An 18908-nucleotide genomic window follows, 5' to 3' on the forward strand; every position below is an offset into this window, starting at 1 on the left:
AAATATATTGCCATGGACTGTCAGAGGAACTAACAAATCTGTCTTGGAAGAAGTAGACCCAGAATGCTCATTAGAACCAAGAATGGCAAGACTGCATCTCACACACATTGGACACATTATCAGGAGGGACTACTCCTGGGAGAAGGGCATTATGCTTGGTAAATTAGAGGGTCAGCGAAAAATAGAAAGACCTTCAACGAGATGGACTGAGGCAGTGGCTGCTACAATGACCTCAAGCATAACAACAATTGTGAGGATGGTGCAGGACCTGGCAGCGTTTCGTTCTGTTGTAGGGTGTGCCATGAATCAGAACCAACTCCACAGCACCTAAAAAAAAAAAACAGAAAGCTGAAATAGAAGAGAAAGGACCTCCCCCTAGAGACACACCTAGAATTTGGCCTTCTAGACCCCTGAACTGTGAGAAAGAAAAAAACCATTCTGTTCTTTAAGCCACACACTTGTAATATTTCAGTCACAGCAGTAATAGGAAAGTAAGACATCATTATGTCAGTATGTCAGGAACCACTTCTGTTTTGCTACCTTTGTATTGGCAGTGACTGGCAGACAATAGTACATCAATACCCGTTGCCATCAAGCCCAGTCACTGCTCCACAGGGTTTCTATGCAGCAGCTGACATTTTAGTTTTGCAGCTGAGCTCTTAACCACTACACCACCAGTATTCCTAGTACATCAATGTCTCAGCTAAACATTGCAGGAAACCCTTCAGCTGTCTTGGGGAGGTGAGATAGACACAAAATTTTAGTGTGGTATGAAGCCCGTGGAGATGTGGCTAGTCTAAAGATTAAATCTCTCCCTCAGGAGCGACTCTCTGCAGGGCCAGTCTTCTCTCAGAATCAGTTCTTCACTGATTTGAAAACCCATTTAAATAAACTTATCATTGGTCTGGGACAGTGTCGTTACCCCAAAAGTATGAAGGACAAGTATGTAAGCTGTTGGATTTAAAAACCAGCAATATCTGGATGGAATTATGTTTTTATATTTATCTTGTCTGGAAATGCAGAAATAAATTGTTCATACTGGATTATTGTGAAATCCAAATCTTTCAGAAGGATGATGGGCCATCCCAAGTTTTGTAATGAGTTCCTGTGCTAATCAGGCCTCCTTGTCCTCATTTACCCCAGAACTGAACTCAATCTGTTTAAGTTGTATTTCCAACACCCTGAAAACTTTGATGCTTATCTCGTGCACTTTTAAGTCAAAGAATCTGTGAGTTTCTTATGCATGGGATGCTGATTCAGGCTAGCCTCCCCACATGGTCCAGTCTGCATGTTCAGAAATGCTGGATGTCATGTGAGGAAGTTGTTACTTGATAAGTGCTAATGGGAAAGCTGATCCCAAACAGTGTGAAGGAAAAAAAAGTTAAAAACCTATCTTTGTGATAATAGAAACTAACCTGGAAGTGAGGGCTTTCCTGGGGTAAAATCACCACAAAGGTATAATAAAGCAAGAAGAAAGTGTCTGCTCCGCAAATGTTCAAAGAGGCAAAAATGGGAAACAGACAAGCATACTGCCAGAGCCATGTCTGTCCAAGTACAAGGAGTGTTACAGAATCATCAGTATATAATAACATTACAAATGAGTAAAATCATTAAAGGTTTCACCTTTTCAGATTGAGGAAAAATGGCTGAGTACAAGTGATTCTACATTTTCAATTGTCTTTCTTAGTAATCCTTGGTTCTGGTTTGAGTAATGACAGTCAGGAAGGTCTTAGCTAGTCCAAGAAATCTTGCTATTTACTAAATGCTAGTAGACAAGGATAACAGTGGAAAATATGTGGGTCTTTTGTGCTCTGTTTAAGAATTGTTTATGTGAAAGTTTCCCTATAAGATGTTTTCTAGGTTTTCCTAACTATTGTTTTTATATCTCAGGAACCCAGTTGATGTGTCCTTGTGAGTCCACCTATAGCTAGGTCACATTCTTCATATTCAAGGACAGAGAATAATGGCTCCAATTTTAACTTCTAGATCAAGAGGACCCCATCCCCTTCACCTCTTCTGCCAACACATTCAGCTATGATAACCATGGTTCAGTAAAAGGAACCCGAGGCATGAAATCCAGTTACATCTGTTTCAATATAAGTTATAATATATTGTTACAGGAAAGGGAAAATCAGTAATCATCTAGATCGCATTTTCTTCATCTCCTAGGTGAGAAATTTAAGCCAGAATGCTCCTTAGAATGGAAGATGGTAAGACTTTGCCTTACAGGTTTTGAACACGTTACCAGGAGAGACCCTGAACGAGATGGATTGACAAAGTGGATACAACACAGGGCACAAATATTGTAAGGATTATGAAGATGGTGCAGGACCAGGCAGTGTTTCCTTCTGTTGTATGTGCGGGTGTTATTTGATGGCACCTAACAACAACAACACTCTGTGCCAGGGATTGTTTTATTTACAAAGGCTACAGTAGTAAACAAACACAAACAGAAGTCTGCCCTCATAGACCTTACATTTCAGTGATAAAGAAACACAGTACACAAAATGATTTAGTAAATTACATTTTTGTTGTTGTTAGGTGCCATCAAGTCGGTTCTGACACCTATGGACCCTATATACAACAAAATGAAACACTGCTTCTTCCTGAGCCATCCTCACAATCTTTGTTATACTTGAGCCCCTTGTTGCAACCACTATGTGAATCCATCTTGTTGAGGGTCTTCCTCTCTTTCACTGACCCTCTATTTTACCAAGCATGACATCCCTCCTCAGGGACTGACTAACCCCTCCTGAAAACGTGTCCAAAGTATATGAGACACAGTCTCACCATCCTTGTTTCTAAGGAGCATTCTTGTTGTTCTTCTTACAAGACAGATTTGTTCATTCTTTTGACAGTTCACGGCTTATTCAACATTCTTCACCAACACCACAATTTAAAGGCAACAATTCTTCTTTGGTCTTCCTTATTCATTGTCCAGCTTTCGAATACATACAAAGCAATAGAAAACACCATGACTTGGGTCAGGTGCAGCTTAGTCTTCAAGGTGACTACTTTACTTTTCAATACTTTAATGAGGTTTTTTGCAGCAGATTTGCCCAATGCATTGTGTCTTTTGATTCCTTGACTGCTGCTTCCGTGGGTGTTGATTGTGGACACAAGTAAAATGAAATCCTTGACAACTTCAATCTTTTCTCCGTTTCTCATCATGTTGCTTATTGGTCTAGTTGTAAGGATTTTTGTTGTTATGTTCAGGTGTAATCCATGCTGTAGGCTGTAGTCTTTGATCTTCATCAGTAAGTGCTTTAAATCCACTTTACTTTCAGTAAGCAAGGCTATGTCATCTTTATAATGCAGGTTGTTAATGAGTCATCCTCCAACCTTAATGCCCTGTTCTTTTTCATATAATCCAGCTTCTCAGGTTATTTGCTCAGCATACAGATTAAACACGTATGGTGAAAGGATACAACTCTGATGCACACTTTTTCTGACTCGAAACCACTCATTATCCACTTGTTCCATTTAAACGACTGCCTCTTGATTTATGCACAGGTCCTCATGAGCACAAGTAAGTGTTCTGGAATTCCTGTTCTTCACAATGTTATCCATAATTTCTTATGATCCACACAGCCAAATGTCTATGCATAGTCAATAAAACACAGGTAAATATCTTTCTGGTATTCTCTGCTTCCAGCCAGGATCCATCTGACATCTGCAATGATATCCCTGGTTCCGTGTCCTCTTCTGAATCTGGCTTGAACTTCTGATCGTTTCCTGTTGATTTACTGTTGTAGCCACTTTTGAATGCTCTTCAGCAAAATTTTACTTGTGTATCACATTATTGATATTTTTCAACAATTTCTGTATTTGGTTGGATCACCTTTTTTGGGAATAGGCATAAATATAGATCTCTTCCAATTCGTTGGCCAGGTAGTTGTCTTTCAAATTTTTTGACACAGATGAGTAAGCACTTCCAGTCCTCCATTTGTTTGTCGAAACATCTCAGTTGGTAGTAGAGTCGGCCTTAATGACGTGGATGGACTCAATCTTTCGGGGCCTTCATTTGCTGATGTGAAATGACTCAAAAATAAGAAGAAACAGCTGCAAACTTCCATTAGCACTCAGAACGTGGAATGCAAGAAGTATGAATCTAGAAAATGAGAAATCATCAAAAATGAAATGTAACACACAAACATTGATATCCTAGGCATTAGTGAGCTGAAATGGACTGGTATTGGCCATGTTGAATTGAACAATCATATGGGACACTATGCCAGGAATGACAAATTGAAGAGAAATACTGTTGCATTCATTGTCAAAAAGAAAATTACAAGATCTATCCTGAAGTACAATGTTGTCAGTGATAAAAATCCATACTGAAGAAACTGAAGAAAATTAGAATAAATCCTCAAGAGCCAAAGTACGACCTTGACTATATCCTACTGAACTTAGAGACCATCTCAAGAATAGATTTGATACATTAAAAACTAATGACCGAACACCAGACGAGTTGTGGAATGATAACAGGACACCATACATGAAGAAATCAAGAGGTCATTAAAAAGACAGGAAAGAAAGAAAAGACCAAAATGGATGTCAGAAGACACTCTCAAACTTGGTCTTGAACATCAAGTAGCTAAGGCAAAAGGAAGAAATGATGAAGTAAAAGAGCTGAACAGAATATTTCAAAGGGCAGTTCGAGAAGACAAAATAAAGTATATAATGATGTGCAAAAGCCTGGAGATAGAAGACCAAAAGGAAAGAATAAGCTCATTATTTCTCAAACTGAAAGAACTGACGAAAAAATTCAAGCTTTAAGTTGCAATAGTGAAGGATTCCACGGGGAAAATAGTAAATGACGCAGGAAGCATCCAAAGAAGATGGAAGGAATACACAGAGTCGGTATACAAAAAAAAAAAAAAAAAAATTCAACCACTTCAGGAGGTGGCATATTATCAGGAACCAATGGCACTGAAGGCATTGATGAAAAACAAGGTTCCAGGAATTGACAGAATTTGAAGTAAATGACATAGTTCATTAAAAGCAGAGAAGTGTTTTTCAGAAGAAGATGGCTTTTGATGGTTATGAGGGTGGGGAGGGAGGAAGAGGGGTATTCACTAACTAGATAGTAGAAAAGAATGATCTTAGGTGAAGAGAAAGACAACACACAAAACAGGGGAAGTCAGCACAACCGAAACAACCCAAAAGCTAAGAAACTGCCTGAATACAACCAAACACTTCAAGGGACATTGTAGCAGGGGCTGGGGTCTGGGGACCATGTTTTTAGGGGACATCTAGGTCAACTGGCATAGAAAAGTTTGTCAAGAAAACATTCTGCATCCCACATTGGTGAGTGACATCTGGTGTCTTAAGAGCTAGCCACCAGATGCATGAATTGGTCCCAACCTGCCTTGAACAAAGGGGAACAAAGAAGACCAAAGAAACAAAGAAAATATGAGCTCAAGAGACAGAAAGGGCCACATAACCAGAGACTCCATCAGCCTGAGACCAGAAGAATTAGATGGTGCCCAGCTACCAAGGACCACTCTGACAGGGAACACAACAGAGAGTCCCTGATGGAGCAGGACAAAAGTGGAGTGCAGAACTCAAATTCTTGTAAAAAGATCATACTTAATAGTCTGGCTGAGACTGGAGGGACCCTGGAAGACATGGGCCCTGCACTCTCTGTTAGCCCCAAACTAAAACCATTCAAGAAGCAAACTCTTCAGACAAAGATTAGACTGGACTATAAGACAAAATGATACTCATGAAGAGTGTGCTTCTTAGTTCAGGTAGATACATGAGACTAAATGAGCAGTTCCTGTCTGGAGGCAAGATGTGAAGGCAGAAATGGATAGGAACTGGTTGAATGGACACAGGCAATCCGGGGTGGAAAGGAGAAGTGTGCTGTCACATTACTGGGAGACCAACTATACACATAACAATGTGTGTATAAATTTTTGTATGAGAAATTAACTTGAACTGTAATCTTTCATTTAAAGCACAATTTAAAAAAAAGTAGAGAAGTGTTTTAGAGAAAAAATCACAGATGAGAATAAGGAGTTCAGGAGAAGTGGAAATCAGGAAGTTCAGGCTATCTTCACTAATAATGTGATATTTGAAGAAGTAGAGTTAGTTATATACTAAGCATTACAACCTAAGGGAAAAGTCAGTGCAAAGGCCCTGAGGCAGAAGGAAGTCTAAAGTGGAGCAAAAAGTCATTGTAACTGTAGCAGCATGAGCAAGGGGAAGAGCAAATTGAGTGGGGAACAGGGAGCTTATGCAGAGCCTTGTAGGTCATTACAAGGATTTTGACTTTTTTTTCTTTCTGAGTACAGTAAGAAGCCAAGCTGAGAGTAAAACAAGGATTAATTGTTGGGTTTTAAATGTCCTGTAGAAAGAATCTTATTTAAGGAAATGGAGGCAAACTCAAGACATATTAAGAAGCTTATAATATTCTGGAACCCTGGCAGCACAGTGGTTAACAGCTCAGTGCTAACCAAAAGACCAGCAATTTGAATCCACCAGCCGCTCCTTGAAGACCCTATGGGGTCACTACGGTCAGAAATGACTCCACAACAGGTAATCATATTCCACATCGGAGAATATTATGTCATGGGCCAGGCTGTTAGGACTGAAAGTGCTGAGAAGTGGCCATATTCCAGATATATTTTGAAGATAATGCAAAAGATGTTCTGAATGATTAGATATGGGGGACACAGCAAAAACGGAGTCAATGAAGTCTCAAATTCTTTGTCATAAACAGCCAGAAGGAAGAATATGCAGTTAAGTGAGATAGGAATCAACATGGTTAAAACATTTTCAGAGGATAGCTATGAATTCCACCTTGGGATATGTTAAGTTTAAGATGTTTATTGTAAGACTTCTAAAAGGAGATGTCCAGTAGGCTAAGAGATACATGATGGTACCCAAAGACCATGTAAAATATAAACCATGAGATGATAAGTTTAGGCAGGTAAATAGAATAAATATAGAAGAGAAGAGTCCTAAGGATTGAGCTCTGAGACTGTCCAATGTTTACCCAAAAGCCAAAGAGGTCTTTGGATCAAAATGGGCAAAGTCATGTTCCTCTTTAAAACAGTCACTTCTTTCCTACTCATCACATTCAGATGAAAATCTAACCTCCATAGTGTGGAGGACCCTCCTTGACCTCCCTGATCCTGCACCTGTTATTCTGCTTACTTTCTCTTCTCTGCCCACTCTGATTCACATCTACAACTGAAGCTCCCCACACTCCACTTGCTCTCAATTCCATATTCCCCTAGGCCAGAATCCCCCCTCCTTTCAACTACTCTTCAACCTCCTCACTTTTTTTTAAATCACCTAAACTATAAGTTAGCCACCAATTTCCCCAGCAAGTCCTGATCATTAGGACTGGGTGTGTTGCCCCTTTTCTGTGCTCCTGTGAGAAAATCCTGTGATTTTTACCTGTAATTCAACTAAGCAATTTTATTGTAACTAAATCAGTTTGGGAAAATTTGTCATAATGATTGGTTTAGGTGCCCTTTCCCTCTTTCTACTTTGCCATTTCCCTAAGGACGTCAGGTACTTCCACTGATCACCATGAGATTGGGCTGCTCAAAAATTTCTTTAAAATAAATATTCAGCCAAAGTTTGACAAAGATTAACAAAAATATGTGCTAAATGGAATCGTTGCTTATCCTGTTGATCTGATTTCAAAACAAAGAGGGTGAGGCTGGGGATTCTGCTAGTGAGAAAAGTGTTTTTCCCATGTTTACACACAATATTGTTATCAGGTACCCGACCTTTCTCAGAGTCTTAGAAGGCTCTCTTTTGTCACGAGTTTCTAATACTTCGGGAAAAACACATTTTGGCTGCTGAGCATCTTTAACCGGACTCAGCCTTATCAAAATTTAATTTTAGAAAGTAGTAGACAACAGATTGTTTCCAATACCCCAGGTAAGGACAGTGACTTAAGACAGTTGAGATGGAATTAATAACAAAGAAGAGTCTTTGGCGGGGGGACCTTAACTAGACTTTACTGAAAACGGAAAACCGGGCGAACCAAGGGTTATGTACAGGACTGTGGACTCGTAGCAAAACAAAAAACGAGGGAGGGTATCGCCAGCAGGGAAGGAGAGAGCGAGAGCAAGGAGAGGGGGGTGCGGGCTCCCCCTCCCCATTTCATTAAAAAACCAACACAAGAGAACACACACGCACACAATCAACGTTTGTTCCCGAGTAGAAACATAAATAGGGAAGAATTAAACACTCTGTTTTTCTCTTTTCCAAAGACAAAAACTAACAAACAAACAACTAAAGGAAAAGGGAACGCAAGGTTGCGGCTGCGCCTCGGCGGAATCCGGCCTTGCGGCGGTGTACAAAGGGGCTACTGGGGCGCCCTGGCTTCTGCCACACAGGGCGGCCACTCGCGGGTTATAGAGGCATCTCGAGGGCTAGGGGTCAAGCGTTCGCCCCCCGGGAGCGGGCGATCCAGCCTGTCGATTCCGAGGCGCCCTCTCCAAGTCCGGGGCACCCTGGGGAGATCTCGGGGACCGAGCCCTCTGCAAGTCCTGGGCGCCCCCTCCAAGTACCCTGAACAGACCGGAGCTCCTAAGGTCCGCGCCCTTTCCGGATCCAGGGCGCCCACGCCCCCATTCCCGAGCTTGCCTCTTAGGGTGTGGGGCCGCACATGAGCCCCTCTGGTGGGCTCATTACCAAGGCACCTGGTGCTGGGAAAGTATCTTGCAGCCGCTATTGACGTGAATGTGGGCCTTCTGCTTGAGCCCAGCCACCTGCTCGCTCAGCAAGGCTGGCCATGGACGCCAGCTTCGTGTTCTGGCTATTAAGCGTCTTCACTTTCTCCTAAAGCAGCGAGATGCGCTCCAGCTTGCGCTTGCAGTACTGGAGGCAGCGAAGGGATGGCGCAGCCGTTTGCGTTCTGCCTTGATGGGCACTTGCGTTTTCCTGTCGATGGGCGACTACTGCCGGCTCTAGTCGAAGCTGGGCACCACCGGCACCGCCTGCGGCTGGTCTTTGGCCCCTGTGAGGCATGGCAGCCGCCCGAGCGCGCCCGGTATCAGCGGCGGAAGGGCACGAGCTCGGAGGCGGCGGCGAAGGCCACTGTGGGGGCGCCACCAGCTGCGGCCAAGGGGCCCATGTAGCTGCTGGAGTTTACACGTTCCAGAGCAGAAAATATGAATCTTATAGATCCCATTAAAAAAAAAAAACAAAACCCAAGCCCAGTACCGTGGAGTCGATTTCGACTCCTAGCGACCCTATAGAACAGAACTGCCCTATAGAGTTTCCAAGGAGCACAGCACCTGGCGGATTTGAACTGCTGACCTTTTGGTTAGCAGCCGTAGCACTTAACCACTATGCCGCCAGGGTTTCCTCTTTTAGAACAGAGGAGTTCATTTGATGTCTAATACATTCACTTGCCACACATTCCACTTCCATAAGGTTCCCACCATGCCCACGACCTTCTCTTGACAGACAGCTGGGCACAGGCCTACAACCACACTCTCTCCCCTTCGGTGCCTCCCGCTAGTGCCAGGGCACAAAGTGGAGAAGGCATGCTGAGCTCGGCCCATTTGTCCCACTCCCTAAAGGATCAAGTCCAGTCATCGGGAATTAAAGATCACAGCGTCTTACACCGGCAGAGAAACGAGCCTAGTGTTTCTCAAAACATTTCTTGAAACTTGACCTAGATGTCCCTACCTGGTGTTTGTGAAGGAATTGGGACCCTGTGAGTAGCATTTCTTGGCTGTGATTCATTTTCTGATACTGTTCTAAGAATCGGGAAGTGTAAGGGGGAAAAAAAAAGCTCCTCAACCATGAAAATGCCCTGAAGAAAAGCAGAAATTTCAGATGAATCAACTTTGAAACTGAATGTTGCTTTCAAGTGCAAGTTTCCGTGGTGTAGTGGTTATCACGTTCGCCTAACACGCGAAAGGTCCCTGTTTCGAAACCGGGCGGAAACAAATTTCTCATTCTTTTTTTGAATTCTGAATTTACCTCCAGAAACTCTTCATCTGAACTTGCTTCAACCAAGCCCCTAATCTTTACGCTCCATTTGTAGCGCCAGAATTTAAATTAAAAGTATAATGTAGTTGACTTGCCTCCTAGCCCGTCCCCAGATGCTTGTCAGGTACTTCATTTTCCATTGGGTTAGAAAGTGTCTGCAGCCGCTAGAAAGGCGAGGTCTCCATTCTCTTCCGGCACAGGATTCAGAGTGAAGAGTTCTGAGACAATAGTGTGCCTGCTGTACGCAAAACAAACAAACAAAAAACCATATCGTCCAGTCAATTGCGACTCACAGTGATGCTATAAGACAGCATAACTGCACCACTGAGTTTCCCAGAGCGGCTCGGGGACTCACACTGCTGTCCTTCTGCATAACATCTCAGCTGTTAACCAAATCGCCACCAAGGCTCGGGATATGGAAGAAACCAAAAAACAAACTCGTTGCCGGTCCAGTGGATTCCAACCCATAGCGACCCTAGAGTACAGGGAAAAGTGTCCCATAGACATCCAAGAAGCTGCTGGTGGATTTGAACTGCTGCCCTTGTGGTTAGGAGCCATACCTCTTAACTACATTACCAAAAAAAAAAAAAAACACCTATTGCCCTAGAGTCAATTCTAACTCATAGCAACCTTACAGCAGAGTGGAGATGTCCCATACGGTTTCCAAGGAGCACCTGGTGGATTCCAACTGGTGACCTTTTGGTTAGCAGCCATAGCGTTTTACTACACTCCCAGGGTTTCCAAAAATGAAACAGCTGATCTTAGAAGATGTACAGGTGCAGGGCCAGGAGTAGTGAGGCTAAGGCAGGGCGCATGTACTAGAATCGATTTTTACATACGAGTTTGGTAAGGGGTTACAGTTAATGGTGGAAACCATTATGTGTGAGGATTTGTTAAAATCATTATGAAAAGTTCCAGAAAGGAATAACAGTACAAGTGGAAACCCATTGTTTCTTTGTTTCCCTACCTAGCGTTAGAATGTTCCATGAAGGGTTCTCTACCTTAACTAACAAAGAACTATGCCACGGGAAAGTTATGCTGTCACAATGGGGCATATTGCGATTTCTTTTTGACTGAACTGAGAACCCATTCTAAGTCACCAAGCCCAGAACAGATGTTGCCAGTTTGTTCCCAAGGAAACCTCGGCTTAGTAACTTAATGGAATTTAGCCAAAAAGAAACCTTAAATCAATCATGTTTTCCCATGTTATCTTTCTCACCTTTGACAATAATGTCATTTTTCTTAATTCACTTCCTTCTATAATAGTACGTTGGAGATGCCCTGATGGTGATTCAGTGGATTCATCTAGTCTCTTGTGCCCATTGCACACTGGCAAATCCCTCATTGCAATAACCATCTTTGTCTGTGCTGAATAAAAATCTCATTTGATTAAATTTGATTCTGGGGTCATTTTCCCCCATGGCAGACAAGTTGATGGCTGTCAGTGTAGGAAGAAGTAGTCAGAGTCTGGATATATTTTGAAGAAAGAGAAAAGAGAAATTTCTGAACAACTGGATGTGAGGTATGAGAGAAAGAGGGAATTAAATGATGACTTTTTGTTCAAGGTTTTTTTGCCTGAAAGAGTGAAAGAATTGAGTTGCAATTAACTGAAATGGGAGTTCAGCTTTATACATGCTAATTTTTAAGATGCTTAGTATAAATCATTCAAGTGGTAATGCCAAGGAATCAGTTGTGTATACAAGACGTGAGGTTAATGGAGTGGTCTAGACTGCAGATTACAAGTTTATGAGTTGTACACATATAAAGCAAACCCATTTTCTTCAAGTAGTTAAGGGCTTGGCTACTAGTCAAAAAGTCACCAGTTCAAACCCACCAGCCACTCCACGGGAGAAAGATCTGGCAGTATGCTTCCGTAAAGATCATAGCCTTCAAAACCCTGTGGAGCAACCCTGCTCTCTGTCCTATAAGGTTGCTATGCGATGATGTGGACATGCAAATGATTTAAATCATGAGAATAGGTGAGATTACCAGGGAGTGAGTGTATATAGAGAAGAGATTCAAGGACCAATCTGTGGGACATTCTACTATAGAATGGGTGAGGAGAGGCAAAACAAACACAGGATATTGAGAAAGATGAGCAAGCGAGATAGAAAGACAGTCAGGACAGCAGTGTCTCGGAATTAAAAAAAAAAAAGTTTTAAGACAGCAAGTGTGTTTATGGTCACTGAGAAGTTGTCTTAATTTCTTAGTGCTGCTGTAACAGAAATACCACAAGTAGTTTTGTTTAAGGAACAGAAATTTATTTTCTCACAGTTTAGGGTCGGGATTCAGGGCCAGCTCAAAGGGAATCCTCTTTCTCTGTTGACCCTGGGGGAAAATCTTTGTCTCAGTTTCTATAGCCCCAGGGTTCCTGGGTTCCTTGGTAATCCTCACATGGACTTCTGTCTTCTTCCCTGTTTGTTCTCCCTTATCTCAGTGCCAAACTGTTATTTTTGTATCTCAAAAGTAACTAAAGAAATATCCTACACTGTTATGGCCTCTTTCACATAACAAAGAAAACTGCTTCCAAAATGGGATTAAATCTCCGGGTATAAGGGTTTGGATTCCAACACATATTTTGGCAGGACCTAATGGAATCCGTAACAAAAGTTAAGAAGGATAAGGCCTTGAAAGAGGGAGAAGTCATTGGTAATCCTGACAAGAACTTTCCATGAACTGGTTGTGTCAAAAAAGCAGAAGGTAGGGGATTTAGAAACAGCAGGAGAGAAACTGGAGGCAATAAATCTGCATAACTCTTTAGAGGAGATTTTTTATAAGGCCATCTGACAAACAGGATAGTAGCTAGAGGGTTATGTTTGGTCAAAAGAAACCATTTTAAGATAGAAGGTGAATAGCATATTTGAACGTTCATGAGAATAACTGGATAGGACCAAATTGACAGGTTTCACATATTCACTCTAACTTTGGCACTGGTCTAGATAATGGTAAGGGGGGCGGGGGATGGGGGGAATCTCCGTTCATGGGCAAAAATTATACTGAAACCAACTGGTAGTTAAAATTAAAAAAGCAAAATATGTATTTTGTCTCACTGTGATTATTTTAGCAACTAAGTATCAATTTCCACAGCACTTAAGGGCAGTGCAAGGGGTAAGCAGACAGTCAGGTAGAGGACATAATCAGATAGAGAAAGTGATTGACGGCCACACGGAGACACAGTGTGCTGGACCCTGAAAAAGGGAGAAGGAGAAAGAGATGCTCAAACGGACAGCCACCATCAGAAGCACACCCCATCCCCAAGACCATCCCACTCCCAGTTTGGTTTTCTTCACTAAAATTTCTATCTTAAGGGTTTATGTCACTTGTTCCAAAAAAACTCTTTTGCCTTTTTTTCTCCCACCCCCGTTAGAGGGGGAGCAAAGCCGGTATAAGTGTGACTACTGAGGATTAAGGAAATTAACTCAACTTTTGATCCAGATTTGATGTCACAGAGGCTATTTTCAAAGCTCAGCTGAGTGCAAAGGAAGGACAGCAAAATCTTTTTAATGGAAAAGCAGCTTCTTCCTTGGCCCCTATGGGGTTCTATCCCCTTAGGGGCCAAGGAAGAACTCAGCTTTACCACCAACACTCTAGCTAGCTGAGCTAAGCAGCCGCCTGTGCCATGTTTCCTCCACATTCAGAATGCACAAAGATTGCTCCTTCCCTCTTCACTCATCCAAAGGATACTCTCTTTTACATAATCTTCACTATGACTAAATGACACTATGTTTTCAAGCTTCTCTTTATGTTTTCTATTTCCCCTTTCCGCACTTCCGCAAGGAGAAAAAGAAACACAAAAACTCTGCCTCCAGCAGGAATGAATTCGCTCCTTCTGTGGAACATTAGACGTTCTGGAGCTCGTGGATTTCGTCCGGACAGAAACATTCACTAGAGACGACCCCCCCCCCCCCCGCCACCGAACGGTTTGGTTGATTTGTTCCCAGCTCAGGGCGTGAGAATTTCTTTCCAGATGGGAAGGAACCTCCTAGGCGGATCTGCCCTGCTGGCTCCTGTATCCCGGGGTGATGCCACTTCTCTGTGCTTCGAGAAAACGTCCTGCGGTGTGAATCTCTGTTGGTCCATTTTGCGATTTTATTGTCATTAGCTGCTTACGAGGACTGTATTATCTCGTTCTTCACTCTTCTGGTATCCCTGGTGCCTGCACAGCAGGGTTGTTGGCTCAATAAATTAAGTTCACAATTAGGAAAAAGCGTACAGTAAATCATGTTTGCAATGATCAGGTCCTAGAAAAATTAAAAAAAGGCTCTAGATTTTGCTAAAAAGAAAATATATTCCTTTAATCGTTAACTGCGATTTTCAAACAGTGGAGTTGAAAACGCTCAGATTATTTCGGACGTGTCAAGCTGCTCTCTCTTTCCCAGGTACCCCCAGAACAAACAGGGACTCTGGGGTGGAGAAGCACAGATGCCACCATATTCTGTCGGCTGATCTGGGGGCAAATGCCATCTCTAAACTCAGCACAAAGTGTGTGGGTCAGCCATGCCAAGTGATGCTTAAGGCAGAGCCTGGAAAAAGGTAGCTCACTCTTAGCTAAGGAGAAAACAAAGGTCTGTTAGGGGAAAACTGATTCCACAATGGGATTAAATCTCCAGGTATAGGGGTTTGGATTCCAACACATATTGAAAAGGAAGGGGAGAAGAAAGAAAAGAAAAGTATATCAGTGTTTACATTCTCCTCCAGTAAATCAAATAAATGGAACAAGGAAACCTCAGGCATATTTCAAAGAATTAGGTGTGTGTGAGGCAAAATATGAGGATGTTTGATGCCCCAGGTCCGGACAGTATAGAGCCCAGTCTTGCAAACCACCTAAATCCCATGTATCTAGCCCTGTAGCTTGTCATACCGGGGTCATATCCCTGCAGCTGCCCAGCCCCAAGTGCTGACCTACAGGCCTCTAGAGTTCAGTCCTAAGAACCTTGTACACTGGCTCCTAAAGGATCATTTTCTTTCACTAGAGAGCATACACAGGAGAAATTGCCATGGGACAGTATTGAGGAGTTTCTTGAAATCAAATCCTCCCTTCCCCCATGCCAGCCTGCTTGTCTTTACAAGGGAACTGGGTACTTGAGTGAAGGCTTTGACTATTATGAGTAATGGAGTTTGGTTAATTTTAATACACAAATAGTATGAGTGAAAAAATCACACCATCGCTGTGACAATTTCCTGAAGGAAAAGGCTTTGAGATTATCCAGCCTGGGACATCTAGAAAAACTCTAGTTTATCCTGTGCAGGAAAGTTGCAACTGAAAGCAAGTTTCCTTGTAAATGCGGTTATCAGGTTTGCCCAATGCAGGAAAGGTCTTGCTTTGCAACCGGGTGGGAAATGTGTATTTTTTGAATGTTAGAACTGAACTCATTTTGTATCAGAGATCCTCCCTTCTAACCCCACCAATAAAAACCAAACCAAATCTGTTGTGGTCCAGGTGATTCTGACTCATAGTGACTCTATAGGGCAGAGTAGAACTGCTCCAGAGAGTTTCTAAGTAGCGCCTGGCGGGTTTGGTTAGCAGCCTCAGCATTTAGCCACTTTGCCACCAGGGTTTCCACCCAGCATCTGAGTGTATGTATTTTGATCAGCCTAAAAAAAACCTCATGCCCTCTCTGAAGTCCTGGGCTTGAAAGCAGGGCAGTGTGTCCCTTGAGACATTGGTACCCAGGTGATCCCTCCACCCCCAGGGCATGCCAGCCCCTCCCATCCCCCCAATTGTCTTTGATTCCCTGGACTCCAAGTGGGGGGAGGTGGGTGTCAGCAGAATGAGGTGCCTTCCCCAGAAATCCCAGGCTGCAGGGGCAGTGGATCAGGCTCCCTTCAGAATCCAGAGAGAGGGATTTACTGCTTCATGCCAAGTGAAGATTTCAAATTGTAGAAGGAAAGAGCTCCTCTGAAGTGGAACACTAGGGCCTTCAGAGTCAAGACCAATGTCATTAGGAGCCTCCATTGATTTTTTTCTTCTCGTCAAATATCTTGTTCATTTGCTGTAATTAACATGGTGTTATTAATATTGTGAGAAGGATGTCTGCTGCATTATATACCAGAATGATGTCCGGTTTACATAAAGTAGAGCAGAAAGTCAATAGTAACTGCACCAGAGTGCAATGGGGAGAGTAGTAGGAGAAAGGGCCAGAGAGGAAATTGAGTGGGGAGCAGGGAGATTACGTAGCACCTTGCACGTTATTATAAGAATTTTCACTTTTTGTTTCTTTTTTATTTTATTTTTTTGAGTGCAGTAAGGAGCCATTGCTGGATTGTAAGCAGTGAGTACAATAAGGAGTTCTTTTGGGGTTTTAAAAAGGATCCCCCTAAACGTTCTGTAGAAATCATCTTTTTAAAGCAAATGGAGGCAACCTCAGGACATATTAAGAAATACTAATAATACTCCAAATCCGAGAATATTACGGCTTGGGGAATGCTAGTAAGAATTAAAGTGTGGAGAAGTGGCCAAATTGCAGATATATTTTAAAGATAAAGCAATGAAAGTGTTCTGAGTGACTGGATCTGGGGAATAGAGCAAAAATGGAGGCAGTGAAGATCCCAAGCTCTTAGTCCTAACCAGCTGGAGGAATAGAGCTGCAGCTAAGTGAGACAGGGATCAATATGGTTGGATCAGTTTCAGAGGATAGATATGAATTCCAGTTTGGGATATGTTAACTATACAATGTTTATTGTAAGACTTCAAAGAGGAGATATCCAGTAGGCTAGAGGTACACAACGGCACTCAGATGAAGACCATGGGAAATGTAAATCATTAGACAATGAGCTTAGCCAGGGGCTTACAATAAATGGAGAAGAGAAGAGGCCTAAGGATTGAGCTCTGAGACATTCCAGTGTTTAGTCAAAAGCCAAAGAGGTCTTTGGATCAAAACAGGCAATGTCATGTTCCTCCATAAAACAGTCACTTCTTTCCTACTCACCACATTCAGATTAAAATCCAACCTCCCTACTGTGAAGGACCCTCCCTGACCTCCCTGTTCCTGCACCTATTATTCCACTTAGTTTCTCTTTTCCGCACACTCTGATTGAAACCTACAACTGCAGCTTCCCACACTCCAGTTACTCTCTATTCCATATGCACCCAAGGCTTGAATTCCACCTCCATTCAACTACTCTTCAACAACTTTACTTATTTTTTAAATCCAATAAAGTATAGATTAGCCAACAATTCGTCCAGCAAGTTGTGATCATTAGGACTCGGGATGATGCCTCTTTTCTGTGCTTCTGTGAGGAAACCGTGATATTCGTATCCGTCATTCTACTCAGCAAGTTTATTATAACTAAATTACTGTGAGAACATTTGTCTTAATGATCAATTGAGGTATCCCTTCCCTCTTTCTAGTTTGCCATTTCCCTAAGGACATCAGGTACTTCCAGTGACTACGATGGGATTGGGCTGCTCAATAAAAAAAATTATTTCTTTAAAATAAATATTAAAGCAAAATTTTGAGAAAAGTTAACAAACTAACATGCGTGTTAAATGGAATCTCTGTTTATCCTGCTGATTAATTTCAAAAAAAAAAATAGGCAGGCTTGAGATTGTGCTAATAAGAAAGAAACATGTTTTTCCCCTCCTTTACCCACAATACTTTCATCAGTTCCTGGTTTAGCTGCCACAGAAGGAGACATAATGTGATCTTTCTTAGAGGCTGAGAAATCTCTCCTATCAAGAGTTTTTAATACTTCCCGGACAAGTGCATTTTTCCTGGCGAGCACTTTCACCAAGATTCTGCCCTCGGAAAGTTTAGTTTAGAACCTAGTAGAAAGCCGATTGTTTCCAACATCCGGGTAAGGACAGTGATTTAGGACAGTTGAAATGGAGTGAAGAACAAAGAAGAGTCAAGTACATCACGAAGGTCATTTACCCGCTATAAAACAGATTAAAAGGTATCGGACACCGAGTTCATCAGATATGAGTGAGACAAAACTGAAGAGAAGTTCATTTGGCGAATAATAGGCTCACTCGCCACAGATTTCACTTCCACAAAGCCCACACCACGGCCACGACACAGAACTGGGCACAGCCTGATACCATACCCTGTGGGCCTCAATCGCTCCCGCTACTACCAGGGCACAAAGTGCAGAATCCCTACTGAGCTCAGATGGTTCGTACTAGTTCCTAAAGGTTCCAGTTCGGACACCCGGAGATGACGATAATTACGCCTTGCGCCGCCAAAGAAGTGAGCCTAGAACTTATCAAGAAATTCCTTGGAACTCGCCCGAGATTTTGCTACCTGGTGCTTGGGAAGGAATTGGGTCATTGGGAGTAGCGTGTGCTTGGCTATGATTTATCTTGTTCTGACATTGGTGATTGTAAGAATCGGAAAGTGTGAGGGGGAAAAAATGCCCTTCAATCATGAAGACACATCCTAATACAAAGGCACAAATTTCAGATTCAGCATCTTTCAAGCAAAAAGATATCAACACAAAGAGGTTTCCGTAGTGTAGTGGTTATCACATTCGCCTAACACGCGAAAGGTCCCCGGTTCGAAACCGGGCGGAAACAGACTGGTCCTTTCTTATGTGAATTCTGAATTTGCTCCAGAAACTCTTCATCTGCATATGCTTACGTTTCAACCAACCGCATAAGCTTCACGTTGCCTTTTCAACCCCCGACTTTAAATTACCAGAATAACATAGCCCACTTGCTTCCTTGTCCGCCCACAGCACTTTGTCAGGTCCTCGGTTTTCTATTCGGTTAGAATGTATTGTACACCCGCTGCAGTAGCTAGCCATAGGAGGAGGCGAGGTCCCCATCAGTTCTGGGCACAAGATTCAGAGTGAAGAGTCCTGAGACTGCAGTGTGGCTGCTGTATGCAGGAAGGATCAAGAAGGCAATTGTAACTGCGGCAGAGTGAGCAAGGTGGAGAGAGTAGTAGGAGCAAACAAATGCAGTGGATGCTTGTTAGGTCTGTCAAAGCGTCACTGTA

General features: G+C 42.6%; 2 non-coding genes across 2 annotated transcripts; both read left to right on the forward strand.

Annotated features, from left to right (window-relative positions):
• The first annotated feature begins 9853 nt into the window (after window positions 1–9853).
• Window positions 9854–9926, forward strand: TRNAV-AAC (transfer RNA valine (anticodon AAC)). The gene has a single exon. It is a non-coding gene; the product is annotated as a tRNA-Val (tRNA).
• Window positions 9927–18411: 8485 nt separating this feature from the next.
• TRNAV-AAC (transfer RNA valine (anticodon AAC)) lies at window positions 18412–18484 on the forward strand. The gene has a single exon. It is a non-coding gene; the product is annotated as a tRNA-Val (tRNA).
• The last annotated feature ends 424 nt before the right edge of the window (window positions 18485–18908 follow it).

Source organism: Loxodonta africana, chromosome 1, assembly GCF_030014295.1.
Source record: "Loxodonta africana isolate mLoxAfr1 chromosome 1, mLoxAfr1.hap2, whole genome shotgun sequence".
NCBI classification, from domain to species: domain Eukaryota; kingdom Metazoa; phylum Chordata; class Mammalia; order Proboscidea; family Elephantidae; genus Loxodonta; species Loxodonta africana.